The sequence below is a fragment of the Herpailurus yagouaroundi genome, unplaced genomic scaffold (genome assembly GCF_014898765.1).
Source record: "Herpailurus yagouaroundi ecotype Mexico unplaced genomic scaffold, PumYag 142, whole genome shotgun sequence".
Classification (NCBI taxonomy): domain Eukaryota; kingdom Metazoa; phylum Chordata; class Mammalia; order Carnivora; family Felidae; genus Herpailurus; species Herpailurus yagouaroundi.
In genome coordinates, this window is record NW_024412397.1 from 50,762,010 (window position 1) to 50,784,979 (window position 22,970).

The 22,970-nt window shown below is 37.3% G+C and overlaps 1 protein-coding gene and 1 pseudogene across 5 annotated transcripts in view; both read right to left on the reverse strand.

The window, feature by feature from the left end:
• GREB1L (GREB1 like retinoic acid receptor coactivator) overlaps positions 1 to 22,970 on the reverse strand; it is a 283,415-nt gene that overhangs the window by 192,647 nt on the left and 67,798 nt on the right. The window lies entirely within an intron of this gene.
• On the reverse strand, positions 2,787 to 5,680 carry LOC121032728 (tigger transposable element-derived protein 1-like; annotated as a pseudogene).

The following is a 22,970-nucleotide window of genomic DNA, read 5'->3' on the forward strand; positions in this document are numbered from 1 at the left end:
TGGCTCAATGGATTTTGTGGCTAGACCTGTCTTTAAGTATGAGACAGAGAGGTGAAAAAAGAAAAAAAGAAGAGCAGACATCTGCCAAAAGGCTACATGTGCCAAATGGGAAATGAGAGCACATTTAGAGAAAGAGGAAGAAGAAACAACAGGGGGGTTAAATACCCCTATTTTACTGCTAGGGAAAGTTTCTAAAGGGGAAGAACTTGTTTCATGATCAGTTTCATATATCCAAGGTCCACATCAAAGAGAACACAAGTCATTTTCAGAAGGTAGTAGCTGTCTTATTCTTCTATTACTGTTTTTGGGGCATCTATTATATCAGATTAAAAGATGGTTTTTATTAATGATTAACTACAGTGTTAACAAATATAAACAAAATTAATATGACATTTAATGAAAAGCAACTTGGTTTACTCACTAAACTACATGATTACCCAGCACATTCACCTTTAAAAAATATTATAGTTATTTTATTTTATTATTTTTAAAATATTAATTCCAGTATAGTTAACATACAATGTTATATTATAGTGATTCAACACTTCCATACATCACCCTGTGCTCATCACAAGGGCACTCCCTAATCCCCTTCATCTATTTCACTCATCCCCCTACTCCCCTCCTCTCTGGTAACAGTTTGTTCTCTACAGTTAAGAATCTGCTTCACTTTTATAAAAAAATAAAATAAAATTACTACTGAGAATGGGGCAGGATTGTGGACAAGGTAGTTGGAGCTCAAGCAGGCAACTATCTTTTTAAAAAAATTTTTTTAATGTTTATTTATTTTTGAGAGAGAGAGCATGAGTGGGGGAGAGGCAGAGAGAGAGAGATAAAGAGAGAGGAGACACAGAATCTGAAGCAGGCTCCAGGCTCCGAGCTGTCAGCACAGAGCCCGACATGGGACTCAAACCCACAAACTGCAAGATCATGACCTAAGCCAAAGTCAGATGCTCAACTGACTGAGCCACCCAGGTGCCCCCCCCCTTTTTTTTTAAGGAAACATATTTTTAGGGGAACTTTTTTTTTTTTTTAGTTTTAGTTTTAGAGAGAGAGAGACAGACAAAGAGAGCACGAGCAGGGGAAAGGGGTAGAAGGAGAGAGAGAGAGAATGAGAAACTTAAGCAGGCTCCATGCTTAATACGAATCCCGACACAATCCCGACTCAATCCCATGACCCTGGGATCATGACCTAAGCCCAAATCAAGAGTCAGACGCTCAGCCAACTGAGCCACCCAGGCACCCCACCCCCCACTTTTTAAAAGTTTGTTTATTTATTTAAGTAATCTCTACATCCAACGTGGGGTTCAAACGCATGACCCCAAGACCATGAGTTACATGCTGTTCTAACTGAGCCAGCCAGGCACCCCAAGCAGTCAGCTTTCTTGGACCAGGAGGCATCTTCAGGAATGACAGCCACACATAGAGGAGCAAAAGACAGAAGGGGCCCAGGTCCCTGATATCATGTATCACAATCTCAGGCCTAGACTAGCTTATGCCAGAAATGGTCTCCTAGAGCAGAAAAGTGGAATAATTCCCCTTAGACACACTCTCAACAATAAGGGTTAAAACAAAAATTTGTTTTTTGGTTGGTTTTTAGAGAGACAAAATTTGCCAGTCACATAAAATTTCCAGTAACCTGTTATTTTATTATATGACTAATGCCTTTCATATTTAATCAAGATTTAATTTTCCCCTAGGAGCCAAATGACACTGAAGAAAGATACATCTGCATTCAACCTCCCACAAACTAAACTCTTATACAGCTTTTATTCTAATCCAAAATGATAGGATGATACAGTGCTTCTTCAGTTAGGTTCAGCAAACATGAATTGGACATCTATCTATGTGCTAGTGTTCAGTCATTTCATTAAACTGTATTAGCAAGAAGCATAAGTATGTATATGCCCAAATTTTCCAACAATTCAAGTACAGTAACAACTTCTCTCTCTAGGGGTCATTGACCCAGAATTCTCAACTACTGGAAACACAGATAAGCATACAAGCAGATAAGTATACAAACAGACACAACAGACTGCACAAAGTTCACATTTTAAATGTATTTGCACTTCACTCAAGGGGAGCGAGCCATCAGGCACTCACCCAAACTTGTTTCCTCTCATTTAAGACACAGTTTGAGGGAGTTTGGATATATGATTCTTAGCTTTGACAGATTAAAAGACGTGAGATCCAGGGGCAAGAACAATGACAATTAAAAAAAAGAAGTGAAACTTAAAATTGACCCTGACAGTGAAGATAGAAAAATAACTTCAAAAAGGATACAGAGGAACTTAAAATATGCAACAATCAGGAGCCATTGAGTTTAGGAGTTCTATACATAGTTCTAGTATTTAGCTTGGTTCTAGTACATAGCAAGACATTGAAAATAACCAAAATCATCAGGATAAAGTTGGCCTTATTAAACAATTAATAATCTATAGTAACTTTTTGAAAAACTTCTGTCAAATTATTCCTTTTTAAAATCTAAGCATTTCAGAGAATAAATTCTAGAGATCCCCTACAACTAAAAAATTCTCATGCACACATGAGCTGCGGATGGGCAGAGAGAGGGAGAGGAAAAGAATCCCAAGCAGGCTTCAAACTGTCAGTGAAGAGCATGATGTGGGGCTTGAACTCATGAACCATGAGATCATGACCTGAGCTGAAATCAAGGGTCAGATGCTCAACCAACTGAGTCACCCAGGCACCCCCAAAGTACACATCTTAACTTAAAAATACTTTCTGGCTAAAAAATACTAACCATTATGTGAGCTTTCAACAGGTCATTAACTTTTTGCTGGGAGAGGGTCTTGCCTCCAAGTTGATGGCTACTAACTGATCTGGGTGGTGGTTGCTGAAGGTTGGGGTGGCTGTGGTACTTTCTTAACACAAGACAACAATGAAGTTTGCCATGGTGAATGACCCTTTCTTTCATGAGTGATTTCTCTGTGGCATGCAATGCTATTTGATAACATATTGCCCACAGTAGAACTTCTTTCAAAATTGGAGTCAATCCTCTCAAACCCTGCCACTGTTTTATCAACTAAGTTCATGTAATATTCTAAGTCCTTTGTTGTCATTTCAACAATCTCCACAGCATCTTCATCAGGAGTAGTTTCCTTCTCAAGAAACCAATTTCTTTGCTCACCCATAAGAAGCAACTGCTCATTCATTAAAATTTTATCATGAGAATACCGCAATTCAGTCACATCTTCAGGCCCCATTTCTAATTAGAGTTCTCTATTTCTACCACATCTGCAGTGATTTCCTCCACTGAAGTCTTGAACCCCTCAAAATCATCCATGAGGGTTGGAATCAACTTCTTTCAAACTCCTGGTTAGGTTGATATTTTGATCTCTTTCCATGAATCATAAATGTTCTTAATCACCTAGAACCTAGAATGGTGAATCCTTTCCAGAAGGTTTTCAATTTACTTTGCCATGATTCATCAGAGGAGTCACTATCTATGGCAGCTATGGCCTTACAAAATATATTTCTTAAATCATAAGATTTGAAAGTCAAAGTTACTCTATAATCTATGGGCTACAGAATGGATGTGGTGTTAACAGTCATGGAAAGCACATTCATCTCATTGTATATCTCCATCAGAGCCGTTAGGTGACCATATGCATTGTCACTAAGCAGTAATATTTTGAATGGAATCTATTCTTCACAGCAGTAGACCTCAACAGTGGCCTTAAAATACTCAGTAAGCCATGTTGTAAACAGATGTGCTGTCATCCACGCTTTATTGTTCCATTTATAGAGCACAGGCAGAGTAGATTTAACATAATTCTTCAGGGCCCTAGGATTTTCAGAATGGTCAGTGAGCACTGGCTTCAACTTAAAGTCACCAGGTGCAGCAGCCCCTAGCAAGAGAGTCAGCCTACCCTTGAAGCTTTGAAGCCAAGCATTGACTTCTCCTCTCTAGCTGGGCAAGGCCTAGATGGCATGTTCTTCCAATAGAAGGCTGTTTCATCTACATTGAAAATGTCTTCTCCATTGTAGCCAACTTTAGGTCTTCGGGGTAACTTGCTGCAGCTTCTACATCAGCACTTGCTGCTTCACCTTGTACGTTGATGTTATAGAGACAGCTTCTTTCCTTAAACATTATGAACCACCCTCTGCTAGCCTCAGACTCTTCTTCTACAAGTCCTTACCTGTCTCAGCCTTCACAAAATTGAAGAGAGTTAGGGCTTTGCTCTAGATTAGGCTTTGGCTTAAGGGAATGTTATGGTTAGTTTGATCTCCTATCCGGATTACTCAAACTTTCTCCAATATCAGCAATAACGCTGTTACACTTTCTTATCATTTGTGTGTTCACTTGGGTAGCACTTTTAATTTCCTTCAAGAACTTTTCCTTTGCATTCACAACTTGGCTGTTTGGCACAAGAGGCCTAGTTTTTAGTCTATCATGGCTTCTGACTGCCTTCTTCACTATTCATTTCCAGCTTCTGATTTACAATAAGAGACATGCAGCTCCTCCTTTCACTTGAGCACTTAGAGACTACTATAGAGTAATTATTAATTGGTCTAATTTCAATATTGCTGTATCTCAAAGAATAGTGAGGCCCAAGGAGAGGGGGAGAGATGGGGAAACAGCAGGTCAGTGGAGCAGTCAGATCACACACACCATTGATCCACTAAGTTCACGGTTTTATGTAAGCATAGTTCATCATGCCTCAATTGCAAGAGTAGCATCAAAGATCACTAATCACACTAATCACACCATAACAAATCCAATAATAATGAAAAAAATTTAAAATATTGCAAGAAGTACCAAAATGGACAGAGACATGAAGTGGACATTGTTGGAAAAATGGCACCAACAGACTTGCTCGATGCAGGGTTGCCACAAACCTTCAATTTGCAAAAAATGCAATATCTGTGAAGAGCAATAGAGTAAGGCACAATAAAACAAGATATGCCTGTATGTATAGTGAAAAGTATATAATACTTCTCCCTAGGGACAACTACTATTGCTAGTTTCTTGTTTATTCTTTTGAGAGAAGATGGAATGGAATTGCAATATAAATATACACGCATATACATGAATGTATGCATTACCACAAAAGGTTAGCATACAACAACACTCTTCTGTAGCTCACATTTTTCACTTCACAATAAATCTTGGAGATCTTTACATATCAGAATATAGAAAGCTTCCACATTCTTTATTTCATGGCTATACAGCACTGTGTGGTTGATTTAACCAGTTCACTAGTGAGTATTCAACCTTTGGCTATTACCAAATGTCTGCCATGAGTAATTCTATACATAACCATCTCAAACATGTTATCTCAGTAGGATAAATTCCTATTCATGGAATTGCTAAGTATATGAATTTAAATTTTTGATAGATATTGTCAAGTTGCCCTTCATAGAAATTAATTTCTACCAACAATGTATAAGACAGCCTGTTTCACCATACCTTTACCCACAGAATCATAACTTTTATATTTTTGATTAATTGAAAATTGAATTCAAAAACAGTATTATTTCACTGGAAACAGAAATTTAAAAATTTGGAAGAATAGTAGCTCATTACAGTTTTAATTTGTTTAATTATTCCTTAGTATGAATGAGGTTAAGCATCCTCTCAAGTTTAAGGATCACTTAAAGAACATTAGAACTGATGTAACTAACTATCACAAACTAAGGAACTAGCCATTTTGTCCATGATAGGAGTTACAAATATTCTTCCAGTTTATCATTTGTCTTTGACTTTCAGCTACATTGTTATACAATTTTTAATTCTATGTGGTTGAATATATCAATCTTTTATTTTCGAACTGAAAAAGTAGTAAACATCCGGTTTACTACTATACTCTTTTATATTTAAATATTTAATTCATTTGCAATTTATTTTGTTACAAGACATGAACATGAATAACTTTGTTTTCCATTTGCATTTGATGAACTTAAGCCCATTTGCTGAATAATACATCTTTCTCCTTTTGATTTGAAAGGTCTCCTTTATTATATCTAAATTCCAGTAGGTATTTGGGTCTCTTAAATGACTTCAATGTTATATTTGTTAATATCTGACATATTAGGGGCGCCTGGGTGGCTCAGTCGGTTAAGAGTCCGACTTGGGCTCAGGTCATGATCTCATGGTTCATGGGCTCAAGCCCCAAGCTGGCCCTGTGTTGACAGCTTTGAGCCTGGAGCCTGCTTCAGATTATTTGTCTCCTCTCTCTCTGCCCCTCCCCCACTCGCACTCTGTCTCTCTCTGTCTCTCTCTCTCAAATATAAACATTTTTTTTAAAAAATCTGACAGATTGTTCTCCATACCGTTACTGTCCTTACTTAGAATTTTCTTGAATTCCTTGTTTGATTTCATATATGAAATTTAGAATCAGATTTTCTGGTTCAAAAAAATCATTTTGTTATTTTTATTGAGATCTCATTAAATTTGTATATTAATTTAGGAAAAATTTATATATATTACCATTTTGGAGCTTCTTATCCAAGAAGGATTAGCCTTTCCCTATGGTCCTGAGTAGCATTTTAAAGCTTTATTTACCTAGATCAGGCCTTTACAACCTCAGCATTATTGACACTGGACAATCAAAAATGTCTCTATATATTGCCAGATGTTCCATGGGTGACAAAATCAGCCTCAGCTGAGAACCACTGATCTAGATCAAGCATACTTCTCTTCAAGTTTAATACCAAGGTTTTTTGTTTTTTACCTTTTGTTTTGCTAATCTAAATGGTATCTTTTCCTTTAGTATATCACATTGTTGTTTGTATGTACAAACGTTACTTATATTCACATACACGTATATCCATATATTACTCTCTGGATTCTCTTATCGTTTATAATAGTTTTCAGTTGATTCTCATGCGTTTATGAGGTAATCACATCATCTGCAAAATTATAAAGTCACTTGCTTTTTTTAAATTAAAAAATTTTTAATCCCTTTCTCTTTTCTAACTGCATTGTCTAATAGCCCACAATGATGGCAAATCAAGTTGGTAATAGTGAGTATCCTTATTTTGAATGTTTCTAATATTTCCCCATTTAACATGATGCTGGTTTGGGGTTGGACACATAGTATACTATGCAAAAAAGAAATAGTGTGTTATGCAAAAAAGAAAGAGAAAGAAAGAAAGAAAGAAAGAAAGAAAGAAAGAAAGAAAGAGAAAGAAAGGGAAATATCCATCTCATGTTTTTTGTTTTTGTTTTGTTTTGTTTGGAGTTTTAACCAAGGGCAGATGTGAATTTATGAAGAACCTTTTCAACATCAATGAAGATAATCATATGCTTTTTCATTAACGCAGAAAATTATTTGAGCAACTCTAGAATTCTTAGAATAAACCTCACTTGGTAATAGTATATCATCATTTTAGAATGCTTTTGAATTATCTATAGTTTTCCATTTCGTGCTATTTTTGCTAGGTTTTTGATGCCATTGTCATGATAGCATCATAAAAAGAATTTTAATGCTTTCCCTCTTTCAAATAGTTTAAATAGAACTGAAACTTTTATTTCTTAGAAGGTTAGTAGAATTGTCCCATGAAAACATCTGGGACTGGTGCTTTTTTGGAGAGTTGCTCTTCAACATTTTTTTCTATTTTATTTATTGTGATTAGAGTTTAGATTCTCTTGATCTTCTGAGCTCAGTTTTGATAATTATATTTGCCAATAGATATAACTATTCCAGTATAGTCTAAAATTTCTTTGTGTAGTTTATCAATATTGTCTCTTAGGATTCTTTTAACCAGCTCTTTTTTGTGTATGTTTGTTTCCTCATTAGCATTTATTTTGTGATTTATGCTTTCTTCCTCTTTTGTATGCTATTATCTGAAGTTTTATCGTCCTTCTAATCAAGTCCTTGCATTACTTTATTGGTGTTGCCATTTTTTGTGTTTTAATTAATTTATTTCTGTTTTTGCTTTTTTTATGCTTTGTTATGCTTTCCTTGGATTTATTTTGTTGTTCTGATTGCTCAACTCACTTATTTTTATTCTGTTTTGTTTAATAATAAACATGTTAGACAATAAATGTTTCTCTGAATGCTGCCTTAACTGTTTCTAGGGCTACACTGTACAGTGTTTAAGAACACAGGTTCGGGGCGCCTGGGTGGCGCAGTCGGTTAAGCGTCCGACTTCAGCCAGGTCAGATCTCGCGGTCCGTGAGTTCGAGCCCCGCGTCGGGCTCTGGGCTGATGGCTCAGAGCCTGGAGCCTGTTTCCAATTCTGTGTCTCCCTCTCTCTCTGCCCCTCGCCCGTTCATGCTCTGTCTCTCTCTGTCCCAAAAATAAATAAACGTTGAAAAAAAAAATTAAAAAAAAAAAAATAAATAAATAAAAAGAACACAGGTTCTTAACTACCTGGATGCTAATCCTATTTACTTCACTTACAAGTTGTGAGATAGGAAGCAGTTACTATTCTTTGCCGTGACTCTATTTTCTCATCTATAAAATGTGGATAACAACAGGTCCTTGAATGAATAGTTATCATGAGGATTAAATGGATCAATACTGAGAGCAATGTCTGGTACATAGTAGGAGCTTAAGTGATTCCTGAATGAATTTTTTAAGTTTATTTATTTATTTTGACAGCGAGAGAGTGTATGCACACATGTGTGAGTGAGGCAGGGGCAGAGAAAGAAGGAGAGAGAGAAAATCCCAAGCAGAGTCCAGGTTGTTAGCATGGAGCCCAGAGCTGATGTGGGGCTCGAACCCACGAACCGCAAGATCATGACCTGAGCCTAAATCAAGGACTCTCAACTGAGAGTCACCCAGGTGCCCTGGTTCCTGAATGAATTAATTACATTATAGATATGTTTAATTTTAACCTTAAATTAACCTTATTTATGTTTCACATTATGTTTTTATTGCTTCTTTCTTTTAAAAATAATGTTTCATGGGGGCACCTGGGTGGCTCAGTTGGTTAAGTGTCTGACTTCAGCTCAGGTCATGATCTCACTATTCATGAGTTCAAGCCCTGCCTCAGGCTCTGTGTCTCCCTCTCTCTCTGCCCCTCTCCCACTTGTGCCGTCTCCTTCTCTTTCTCTCTCTTAAAAATAAACATTAAAAATCTAAAAAAAATTTTTTTAAAACAAAAATAATCTTTTATGATGTGAGCTATCTTGCTTTCTGTGCACGTGTATGTTTCTTTTGGCAATTTTAAAGTGTTTTGTGTTTGTTTTGTGTTTGTATAACTTTATAGATTATATTTAATCTTCTATTTATATGATATCTACTGACTCCAAACTGTGAGTAATGACAAGTTTAGTACATGTGTCTTTCTTCCCATAATTTACTCTTCTACCTGATTTTAATATTTTTCTAGTTTTAATTATAGTTTTAATTATACTTCTCTATTCTTGACTTATCAGCTTTCTCTGCAAAAATGGCTCCCTACGCTCCACAGCTCTGCAGCTTTTCTTCCCCCCAATTCACCTCTCCGCACCTTGTACCTGTCAAGTTCTGTGGCTCAAGTTATGCAGATTGTTGCATTAATCCTCAGATTAATTTCCTAGGTGTTCAAAATGGTTTGATGCTGATCTAGCTGTGTTTCAGGGACAGGACAAGCTCAGGGTCCCCATACTGCTCCACCATCTTAACTCCTCAAGCAACAATCATTGATTTATCAGCTTTAAATTATACCTTTTGACCATTAGCCATAAGAAATGAGGATTTCAGTGTTCTTTATTCATACACAACATTCTTTCTCTGTTTCCCCTGAATTCTTTTAAATATCATTGTTAGGTTTTTAAAAAAAAATTTTTTTTTTAATGTTTATTTATTTTTGAGACAGAGAGAGACAGAGCATGAATGGGGGAGGGTCAGAGAGAGAGAGACACAGAATCTGAAGCAGGCTCCAGGCTCTGAGCTGTCAGCACAGAGCCCGATGTGGGGCTTGAACTCACAGACCGTGAGATCATGACCTGAGCCAAAGTCAGACGCTTAACCGACTGAGCCACCCAGGCGCCCCTCATTGTTAGGTTTTTAAATTGATTTCTGTTCCCAAATATTTTAAAGTCGTAGTTCCACAATTTAACAGATTTAATGTGCTCCTCTAGTTGATTCTGTGACAGTTTATTGAATATTCACAAAACACTCTCAGGAGCTATATTCCTGTGTCCCTACATGTTTAAAAATATCTGCCTATTACTTTTGAGTTAAGTGATAGTTTGCTTGAGTATAAAATTGGGGGTAGGTAGTTATACCTTTTCCCTGCAGATCTATATATATCATCTATCTTTTAGTCTTTTAGAATTGAATACTGCTCTTCAGAAGTCTCAGACTGGCCTGATTTTCCCCTTTATAGATGACTCGTTCCTTTTGCCTTTCTTGATCTTCAAAAGCCATTCAGTTTATTAGGATATATCTTTATGTTTGTTACTGTGCTTTAATTGTTTTAAGCTAGGAAGCAGTGTTTCCAATCTGTTGATCAAATATTTCTTTAGTTTCTGATGAGGCTTCTTAAATACTACTTGTATTGTTTTCATTCTTTTTATTTTTTAAGATTTTATATATTTATTACTTCTGTGACACACAACATTGTAATTAGAATGTTAAACAACAGCTTTACAATAAAGCTTTAGGGATTTCATATAATTTCTGTAACAGTTATAGCATTTACCCATACAGTACAACCTAAGGGGGTTTATCATCATTTGTTTGACAATGCTCCCCATTTAATATTTTATTTATTTATTTATTTATTTATTTCCATGTACTTTTTTTTAAATATGAAATTTATTGTCAAATTTGTTTTCAAACAACACCTAGTGCTCATCCCAACAAGTGCCCTCCTCAAAACCCATCACCCACCCTTCCCTCCCTCCCACCCCCCATCAATCTTCAGTTTGTTCTCAGTTTTTAAGAATCTCTTATGTTTTGGCTCCCTCCTTCTCTAACCTCTTTTTTTTTTTTTCCTTCCCTTCCCTCATGGTCTTCTGTTAAGTTTCTCAGGATCCATATAAGAGTGAAAACATCTGGTATCTGTCTTTCTCTGTATGATTTATTTCACTTAGCATAACACTCTCCAGTTCTATCCATGTTGCTACAGAAGGCCATATTTCATTCTTTCTCATTGCCACGTAGTATTCCATTGTGTATATAAACCACAATTTCTTTATCCATTCATCAGTTGATGGTAATATTTTAAAGTAATCTCTGCACCCAACGTGGGGCTCAAACTTACAACATCCAGTTCAAGAGTAGCATGCTCTACCAACTGGGCCAGCCATTTTTATGATGTGCCCCTATTTTTATTTTTATTTTAAATCTCCTTTAGGGGCATCAGTTACACGGATATCGATTTCTTTTTCCTATGTTCCATATTTATTATTTTCCCGATAATTCTTCTAGATTATTATTATTTTATTTTGCTTTCCCTTTCAATCCTCCTTCTTGTCCCTTCTTGTACTTTTAGAATGTCTTTTTTTTGGGGGGGTGGGGTACTGTCAAGGCCTTTTTGCTAAAATAGTTTTATTTTTCTCCTCTGCTTCTCTTCTGAGTTTTACCATATTCATTCCTTCTCCTGACTTGCTATATAGTTCCTGAGCTCCTGTATCTTTGCTGAAACACTTGTTTTTTAGCAGTGATTATAACCTTAAATAAATACGTACATATATTTAATGTATGGGTTGCTTGTTAACAACTTATGTATGTTCATCTGAGGCAATATTTTTTTTCTTCTCTTTGTTCTCTATCATTTTTCTCCCTTTTACTAATTATAACTTTGTACATATTCTGTGTAGTTTCCTTTTTGATTATTTTTCATTCTTAAATGAGATGAGTTCTTCTAGGATCAACAATTCATAAAAGATTCATATGGGAAAAGAACTAGGATCATATTTTGAGCTAGCAGGAATTTACACTTTGACACAATTTATGTGTCAAACTTTATGCTTTAACTTTTCCTTAATGAGAAGAGAGCAGTAGTTAAGGCCTATTCAAATTATTGTCTCTTTTTACTCTGTCTCACTTGCAGACTGTTTTGTACAAATGCTATTTCCCTGGCATTCTTTGTTCGGCTACTTTTGTTTCTTTAGCCAAACCAGTTCCAGGGAAGCTCTTGCATCTGCTTGTATACCGGCTCTCATTGTTCCAAACAAAGAATTATTGGTTTTGCCCACAAGACTGTCCCACATACTCAACTGTTCAAACTGTTCTGTCAGCTTGGTTTCAGATCTGCAGCCATAGGGTCTTCCTAAGTATCTACCTATGCCTTAGTTTTACCTTCATTGTATTTGGCAATGCTTTCTCCTATATTGGAGTTAGGGGTTTCATGTGTCTTCTAGGTTTGTCCAAGTTGGGAAATTTTTTTTCCTCTTAGTTGCCATTGTGGGATTTCTAAGAAAAGAGGGTAAAAAATACTAACTTTCCTCTGTAACTAAAACTGGAAATCCTACCCAATAAATTAATTCTAAAACTATCTAATAATTCAAATTTTATCTGTTAATTCTGAAGATACAAGATTATAGGGCCTAAGGCATAATTTCCTAACATCCCTTATCAACTTACTTAATTGTAGATGGTAGAGCTTATAATAGCAGGATGCCTCTTAATTTGGCATGATTGGTTGATTGACTGAAAGAATCAGTAAGTGGGTGTGCAAGATTGGGCTTTGCCAACTGGGTTATCTTAGAAAGTATGTCTCCCAGAGTCTCCTTCTCTGTATCGAGTTGGCAGATGTGGAGGAGGTTGATGTGAGTTTGGGGAGGTGGAAGTGAGGAAACAGCCATTACCCTTGGAATGTCACTGCATTCAGAAGCAGCAACAGATGTTACAGGTACCAAAGTGGCTCTCTGCTTGTTCTTGCTCTCCTCTGCTCCTCATCTAAGCTTTTTGTCTGGACTGCTAGCCATTAGTGACTTCAGGTCTGCCACCTGATTCTGGCTGTGGCTCCACAGAACAGCACAATGAGGCAACAGATCTCCACGAGGTGAAGTACTGCTTTAAGAGCAACTCATGGTTGGTTTCCACCAGTTTCTATTTGTTCACGCATACCAGTGTTTCAGGATGACTGGTTAGTGACTCCATGAATCTCTGCTCCTCCTTTCAGAACTTCATGTTCCCAGGCCCTCTACATTTGTGTAATTTCTAATTCCTAGGATAAATTCCTTTTTTCCTGTAACATTCATAGTGGCTCTGTTGCCCTGATTGAACCCTAACTGTAAAAAAGAAACCCTCTCACACACACACGCAAAGATCCATTTATACATTTAACTTGAAACATAAATATGAATTCATTTACCAATCTTTGAATGAAAGGAAAGGTCTTGTACTTTGGGTATGAGTCAACAGTTTGGTGGTTCCTCTGATGAACCACATCCTTCATGAATTATCTATATTTTCTAATTTCCATGTGTTTAGAGTGAAATAAGAATTCAAATATACTTATCAAATGACGTAAGTCCAGAACACTTCTAGATTTTTATGATTCTCCCTATCAAGACCTTTCACAGTACTTTCGCCACACCTGTTCAACAGGAATTGTTTTGGTAACTCACCTTTGTTGTGTCTGTCCAAATTGTTTAACCTAGTTTTCACAGACATAATAACTATTTTTTAAATTTATATTTTATTGGTTATTTACTGTGTAAATTGTGCACAATAACTAACAAATACATGCTTGGGAACAAACATACATAACACCTGGAAAGAGAAATTCCTGGACTACTAGGTAATAGCCATGATCATTCATTCAGCTACCAGTATGCTATCTGTGGGCATCTGGCAAGCATGTTTTACATATGAGATGGAGAGCCTTGGTTACTCTTACAAGATTAAAAGTATTATCACTATATTCTGAATCTGACACATCCCACATATTGCTTTTAGAATAAATCTCTGGCATTGGCATGCTAACTTATCATTTATTCCTTCTTCATGAAGGTAGAAAGCAGGATATGCTCAAAAAAGTATCTGAGTTTCATGTGCATTAGATTTACATTATTTTGAATTTTCTAAATTTTAGGTATTGGAACTGGAAACCAATTATAACTGGTTTTTACCCATATGTATGCATCTTCTAGTCAAGGTCACACTAGTTCTTGGAAGAATTTGGACCAGTTTAAGAGGCATACACTTATAAGAATGTAGAAAGGATAGGTAGAGTTTTTAAGGTCATTAGGTGCCTATATCTTAGGGAAAAAACAAAACAAAAAACCCACAAGACTCCCTATAGACCATGAAGTCTTCATCTGAATTTCAGGACTAGTACACCATTAGTTGTTTTAGCCTTAACTTCCTTCTTTTCCTGTGGCCTGATAAAACAGATTTAGATTCTCTAGATATTTGTTGAATACTTAATACATATTAAATTCTGAAAATGGCCATTTTCACAAGTATCATCTCATTTAACCCTTATACCAATCCTAGGGGACATGATTTAATCTCATTTTCTACATGAAGAAACAGATCAGCCAAGTTAGAGACTTAACCAAGGGTATTCAGATATAAACAGTCGAGCCTCAACTGCCTCCAGGTCTGCTCTCAGTGCTTTTCACTTCAGAGCTGGAAGGAATAGGAGTATGAAATCATAATCGTTAGTCCCATGAAATACACTCAATAAACTGATAATTGTTTTACTATTACAAAATTATTGTATAATGAGTTTGTGATTATTTTTTAAACATTACATAACTTGGGATAGGAGAATTTTAAAAATGTATTAGGAAAGAAGGTGTTTAATTCAACAAACATATCCAATTGCTAAGAAACAGTAATAAAAATCAATTTTTGGGGCGCCTGGGTGGCGCAGTCGGTTAAGCGTCCGACTTCAGCCAGGTCACGATCTCGCGGTCCGTGAGTTCGAGCCCCGCGTCAGGCTCTGGGCTGATGGCTCGGAGCCTGGAGCCTGTTTCCGATTCTGTGTCTCCCTCTCTCTCTGCCCCTCCCCCGTTCATGCTCTTTCTCTCTCTGTCCCCCCCCCCCCCAAAAAAAAAAACCGTTGAAAAAAAAATCAATTTTTAAAAAGTCATAGTAATTAGTGATGGTAACAATAATGGCAATATAACTTTGCATTTCTATAGACACTCTCTTTTCAACAACTTAAAACAACTTCTGGAAACATTACTTATTATCTTTTATAAGAGCCCAATAGCAAGGGGTGGTTATTACTGCCAGTAAACATGGGAGAAAGAAAGCTCAGGAAGTCCCAAGAACACAAAAGCCTGTGGATAAAGTGGGAATAATAATCTCTGTGCCTGGTGTTCTATCCATTAGTAGCGGCTTCATCTCTTCAGTCACCATCAAAATGAGTCACTGCTATTTGGTAGAGACAAAAAGATCTGGGAGACAAATTTCAGGTGTAATCTTAAGAGTGTTTTAAACATAATATTGCACCTTTTCCGATTTTCTATAATATGAAACAGAGCTCTCTTCCATCACTTAGACAAAGACTGGAACAAAAGGACATTGTTCATGCCCTAGTTTTGCTGATGCCTTCAATAACACAAGTACTAAAAGAGGCAGATTTGTTTTTTGCTTGTCACAAATATATGCTTCTCTGGGTTACTGCCATAAGCAGACGATAGGTAGGAACTCACTCTACAGTAAAATTAATAGCTACATCCTCCACCCAGCCTCCAAGTGAATTTTGAAGAGATGTCTCTATTGTGTGTGCCTTTCTATCCAGTTAACAAATGTATCCAAGATCACGGAAACTCCAGTCATAGTCTCAGGGAGTTCTGGGTTTAAACCTCGTTTAAGTTACCCTAACATAAATGCATAAACATTTCTGTGTGTGTGTGAAACTGTCACAGGTTGCAGAAAAAATGAATTGCTGATGGGCCCCACCACCACTAGTCACAACCGTCTTTGTTTCACTCTTTGTACTTAGATTTTGTTTGAATACTGTTCTCTAGATGATCATTATAAGCTTTACGTGTTATCTTTCCTGTTAATTTGCAAATGTCCTGAGAGAGCACTTCTATTTCTGCTGTGCCCTTAGCCCACAGGTCATAGAATGGGGGAGGGGCTGGTAAGGATAGCAAAGCAGCACAAGGGGCTTCCTGCACCCCAAGTCCTCCTCATATGCTATTACCATGACTCCCCACAAACATCTTATGATATAGCTATTATTACCCCCATTTTCCAAAAATGAAACTTAAGTCTTAGAGAAGGTAGAAGATTCCCTAATGTTACACAGCTAGTAAAAACTCAGGATGAGATCTAAACCAAAGAAAGGCAATAAATGCCACTTTAAAGGTCAAAAGGAGAGTGAAAAGTAAGCTTTTCCAGCCTCCTCAGAACTATGATAATGAAAAACAATTATTGTAGTACTCTACTGCATTTATTAAGACTCTTGGTCAAAATTTTAGGAAGCGTTTTATAAGCCATTTTCTCTGGATTATCAATGCAACACATACTCTTTATACGAAATATGGTGAGTAGAGGAACATTTCAAATACTTAAAAAGTCACCCTAACCTCAGGACTCAGAGAAAATTACATTTAACATTTTAGCATGTTTCTTTCTAGTTCTACTTTTCTAGCTCTTTTTGTGTACATTTTCTCTACATAATTGAGATCAGTCTGAATATTTACCATTAAACCTCTTTCACATAAAACCATAGTGAAAACATTTCTCATGTTTTCATGTTACTAAATCTTGTTACTAAAACCTTTTACTAAACATATGGACAGTAGTGCCCTTAAACCGGGTTGCCTGGGACCCTGTGTTTTACAGCAGCCCTGCTCAGGCCTTCCTCCAGCTTGAGATAAGGGGTTCATAGAAAAAGGAGGATGTATATACACAGAATCTATGTCAACCTTCTAGATTATTCTCAAGGTACTTGGAATCCTGGAATTCCATGACCAAAGGCCCTGCTGAGACCTCTTCTCTATTCTATCCCCTGAGGGCTGATTACATAGCACTATACACTCTAGACCTAAGGAGTAACCAAGTGGTCCAAGGGTGTTGATGGACTTTGGATGAGAGTTGAGTGTCCTCACAAGCATGTGTAAGTCTCTTCTTGGTGGGACTGAAACAGAACTAGAAGGAGTAGGGGGCTGGCTCTCCCCATGCCATATATTCTGGTATGGCATTCCAAAGAATCTGAGAATTCTAAATTTAAACCTGGCCTTCTAGGCCATTTAGAAGGTGTATTTATCAAAGTAGGAGGATGAAACATTCTCTAAGAGTCTGTTAGCTTGATTTAAAACTTTTAAATATTTATTTAGACATGTTATGTGAGCCTCCATTTGTCCTCTAGCCCTGGGACCCAAAAATGTGGCAGGAGGCTGGTAATGATGTATTTTTGCATGTAGGTATATCATAATATACCTAACTATTCTTCTAATATTGAGCATTTAAATGGTTCCTATAAATTTTTAAGTGATAATATGTTAAAGATCTGTACATGTTTACCTTAATTGCTGATTATTTACAATATAGTCTGAGAAGAAAAATTAGTGGGTCAAGGAATACCGACTCTTAACAACCAACCTATTAAACTAATGAGTAGATTAATGGGACATCTCACTAAATGAAACCCTTACCTCTCTATCCTCTACCTACATGCTGAATCCATTGACCTATATTAATGATTATAGAGGCCATGTCTACTTTTAAAGACTTTTACATATGGTCATTTTGTTTCAAGATAGGAAACTGACTCACAAAGTATCTTTTTATTTAAATAACAGATTATTTATTTATTTTTAATTTTAGAGAGAGAGGGAGAGAGAGAGAATCTTAAGCCTTGCCACGGGGCTCCATCCCATGACTCTGGGATCATGACCTGAACCAAAATCGAGAGTCAGATGCTTAACTAACTATCCAGGTGTCCCAGTATCTCCTTTTTAAAATTGAGGTATAAATGACATATAACATATTAGTTTCAGGTGTACAACATAATGATTCAATATTTGTATATGTTGCAAAATGATCACCACGATAAGTCCAGTTAATAACCACTAAGTATTTTTTTGATACGTTTTTAAAAAGCCATTAACTTTCAATCCCTAAAATTAGGAGTAGGCAAACCATGGCCCTTGGCCCAAATCCAGCCTAATGCCTGTTTTTGTAAATAAAGTTTCATTGGAACACAGCCATGGTCCTTCATTTCCAAATTGTGTACATCTGCTTTCAGACTATAATAGGAGGGCTGAGTAATTGCAACAGAGACGACATATGGTTGACCCACAATGCCTGAAATATTTACTATCTGGCCCTTTAGAGAAAAAGTTTGCTGACTTTGATCTAAAATTATCACAGAATACAGGGGTGCCTGGGTGGCTCAGTCGGTTAAGCATCCGACTTTGGCTCAGGTCATGATCTCAGGGCTTGTGGGTTCGAGCCTTGTGTTGGACTCTGTGCTGACAGCTTGGAGCCTGCTCTGGATTCTGTGTGTCTCTCTCTGTCCCTCCCTTGCTCACATACTCTCTCTCTCAAAAATAAATGAATCAACATTAAAAAAATAAATAAAATTATCACAGAATACAAACCATGAAACAGGAAATTAGATACTGAGTAGTCATACATTTACAATACGTTCTCCCCCATTTCACAAATCAGATGCCCTGGCCTGACCAGGTTTGCTTTGGTATTCTTGCAGATCAAGCAGCTCATATTTCCTCTGCTTAACAAACATTTCCCAGGTGCCTACTATGTATCCAGCAGACCTTATACCAGGTGGTGAGAGCTTTTGCAAGGATAATTAATTATTTTTGTCTTAAAGATGTTGATAAATGTGCCTGTTATATGTCAAGGAGTTCTTATGCCAGGTTAACAGAAGAATAATTCATTGTTTTTGGCCTCAAAGAGCTTACTGGTTTTCCAAGTGTGTGTGTCCAAGATTTCACAAAGCCAATGGGATCATTCCAGTCTTCCTATAACATCTCCTGTCACTTCTGAGATTCTAAAACTGGGTTGTGTAAAAAGCAAGTATTATAAAGAAACTGTGGCAGAGAGTGGAAGCACCTTTACTAAGGCAGCTTGGAAACTGAACCACAATAATTAGGCTATCTTGGTGAAAAATCACTGATGGCAGGTGCAGGAAGTGTAGGTAAAACAAATAATTCCAATGTATCAAGTAATCCCTCCTACAGAAATTTCCTTGATGTTTCAGCTTTAGCCAGTCAGGGAAAAAAATTGCCCACTTTCTGACACCAGGATGAGCAAAAGATTGGTAAATGGCTATTTGCTTGCTTAAAAATTAAAATTTGTATTTATGAGAAAAAGTCCACGCGTGTGTAGTGAGTAAAGAGAAATAAGTCATTGCTCTTGTTTTACTCTCCATAAAGATGGGACAATAACAGAGTAATTTGGCTTTGAGAGAAGATATAAGCCTGAGCCAACTATTTCAGAAGAAATGTGGTTTGGATCCAAGTGTGAGGAAAGTTTTTTTGTTTTTGTTTTTGTTTTTTTTTAGTTTTAGTGGAAAGATAAACGGGAGGAGAAATTATTTACAACCCAGATACTTTCTCACTTCTTCTTGGCACAATTAATGTTATAAAATTACATTAGAAAACTGCAAACCACAAGCAAATGTCTTGACTGCTCTGTCGTCTTGGATTACCCCTGGTACAACTATCCTATTGTCATTGGGGTAAAAGAGAAGATTCTTTGTCGATTTGCCCTTCTCTTCCTTCTCTTATAATCTGAGCAACCTTGTGTAAGTTCCTCTACTTCTCAGAGCCTCATCCTCTGCAAAATGTTGACAATATCACTTACTTTGCTGGGTTCTTTCATGGACCAAAGGAGGTAACACACGTCGGCTCATAACACAGCTACTGGCATTTAGTCAAAATAAAACATATTTTTGTAGCTGTTGTCATAATTTTGCAATATATGTTAAAGCCCGCACAACATATTTCTCAGAGTTAGTGGGCTAGACACTTGCCTCTGTGGCTTAGCTTGGCAATTATCTGCCTGACTCCTATTTTTCTTTCACACTCACTAACATTCAAGTAATAAAGATGTCTTCCCATGGCTATTGAAATCTTCTCTCCCACTGAGCAGCCAGCAAAAATGGATATGCCTCCAATGCTTGACATCTTAACATGTTATTAGCTGAGCTCTTTCCTGGGATTAGTGGTATCTAGCTGAGTCTAATGCCTTTAGAATAAAGTTCTTGTATTGAGGAGCACATGTGCCTGGAGGAGGGAAAGAAATATTTAGCAGACAAGTGGGTAGGTGCCACTTTAGGCATAATTTATCATTTTGCTGAGGTTTATCTCCAATGGCTCATTTGCAGAAATATGCTCTTGTGCGAAGAGGAGTAACTGCAAAAGGAGAGGCCAGTCCTGCCTGTTCATGCCAATTCAAAACCATTAGAATGACTTGTTCTGACCTACTTAAAATAAACAAAGCTCTACTCAAGTATTAACTATTTGTATTGCCTGATTCTGTTATAAAAACAGTTCTCAAAACAAAATATCTTTGTTTTGTTTATTTTGCTCTTGTAAGAGATATCAAAGATAACTAATGCTTGCATTGCTGATTGGTTTCTCTAAAGGGTCTTGATTATTCCATTCTTTTTTATTTATTTACTTATTTTGAGGGAGAGAGAGTGTGTGCAGGCGCGTGCACACACATGCACATACACATACACACACGTGAGCTGGGGGTGGGTGGGGGGCAGAGAGAAGAAGAGATAGAATCCCAAGCAGGCTCCATGCTGTCAGTGCAGAGCCCGATGTGGAGCTCAATCCCATGAACTGAACCATGAAACCATGATCAGAGCCGAAATCAAGAGTCAGACCCTTAACCAAGTGAGCCACTTAGGTACCCCTGACTATTTCATTCTTTTCAAGGGCTTCAAATGTCTATCTAGTCCTTGCCTGACCAAGAAAATCAATAATTTGTCCTTCTGCCCCTCACCAAGCATCAGAGCAGTTTGTCTCTACTTCTTTACCCTCCACTCCTTGTAAACATTACTTATATATTATAAGGCTATTGCTTTCTCAGAATTTGACATTACAGGCCCTCTACTTATCAAACCCAGAGGCCTTATGTTCATCTTCATCCTTCACAACAACGTGTCTCTAAAGGATGTGTGCTATGCAATACAATACTTGGAGGACTTTTATTAATGTTTTAAATTTTAACCTTAAAACTTTTAATATGTATATTGTTTTACAACGTGTATAACATATTGAAAAAGTGGTTAATAACTACTCAAACTTATTAATATTATATGTAATCACTAGGGCACCTGGGTGGCACAGTTGGTTAAGCATCCGACTTTGGCTCAGGTCATGGTCTCACAGTTTGTGGGTTCAAGCCCCGCATCTGAGCTGTCAGCACAGAGCCTGGAGCCTGCTTCAGATTCTGTGTCTCCCTCTCTCTCTTTTCCCTCCTCCCCTTGTGCTCTCTCAACCTTTCTCAAAAATAAATAAGTAAACATTAAAAGAATATATGTAATCAATAAAATGTGGGGGCTCACTCCTAGAGCAGTAGTTCTCAAAGAATGATATAGGCACCTCTGGGGGTATCTGTAATCCTTTCAGGATGTCTGCAAGATTAAAACTGTTTTCATAATACTACTAAAATGGAACTTATCTTTTTTACTCATTCTCTCCCATATACAGTGGAGTCTTCCAGAGGCTATCTGACATGTGATATTGTAATAGATTGATGCAGAAGTAGATGTGAGAAGACACTTGTTCTCTGTTTGTAAAAAAATGTAAAACAATGTTCTTGTCATTACATTTCTTCTTTTGGAAGAGTTTTTCATAAAATTACGTTATTTGTATTAGCATCTAATAAATTATGTTATTTTCAAATGAAATAAGTAGTTTTAAATCTTAGTTTTAGATATCATTATGGTAAATATCAGTAGATATACAGTGGTGTGTTAGAGATGACTCCTGCCAGTTTTCAGAGAGCTGTCCATAGCCTGAAATAGTCCATGCTGGGAGTTTACACCACAGAAATTGGCAAACCCAAAAATCAGGGCTTTCATTTTGGAGAATTGCTTTACCAGCACACCAGTGGATATAACTCACTTAAAAATTCTTTGGGATCCTCAATAATTTTTAAGAATGTAAAGAACTCCTAAGACCACAAAAATTGGGAACCTCTGCTTTACAGCATTTAATACTATTAATTGCTACATTCTCAAGACTCCCTCCACACCCCCACCTCCCTCTTCATACTTTAACTCTGCTACCTTTGGCTTGGCTAACATGGCATAGCACAGACTCTCCTTCTACTTATCTAATTCTTTTCTTTTTTTTAATGTTTATTCATTTTTGAGAGGCAGAGCATGCATAGGGCAGGGGCAGTGAGAGAGAGAGAGAGGGACAGAGTATCCAAAGTGGGCTCTGAGCTGACAGCAGTGAGCCCGATGCAGGGCTCAAACTTAGAAACTGTGAGATCATGACCTGAGCTGAAGTCAGACACAACTGACTGAGCCACCCAGGTGCCCTTACTTATCTAATTCTTATTCTTTACTCCTCCCATATTCCCCCTAGCCTAATAGAACACCAGAGATTCCCCTAATTTGATCTCTGAAACTTCTGTGGCTCCCTCCCCTAGCACCTTGGGTCTAGGAGTGATAAGAACACACCTCTGTGGCCAGCTTGGGGTCCTGTACTACCCCTTTGCTGCTCTACATTCTGCCTACACCTTCATAACTAGCCACTTTATGAACACAAACCATTCCAGTTTGAGCATGGCATGTGTTTCCTCCTGGAACCCTAAATGATATACCTGGCTACAAAAGAAGACAGAGGAGAAGGTAGAGGAGAGGGAGGGGAGAAGGAAGAGGAGTGGGAGGAGGAGAAAAAGAAGAGGAGGAGGAAGGGGAGGAGAAAAAGAAGAAAAATTTAGTGAAGCTACATGGCGGAAAGGAGGAGGGAGTGGAGAATTGATAACTAATTTTCTTCCACAAAGCTGCCCTTCACCTACCTGGTCCACATTTTTGTTCCAGCTCCACTCCCAACATGGGTTATCTTTTCTCCTTTCACATCTCTTTATCCTCTTTCCTCATTACTTTGGCCACTTTCTTCTCTTCTCTTCTCTTCTCTTCTCTTCTCTTCTCTTCTCTTCTCT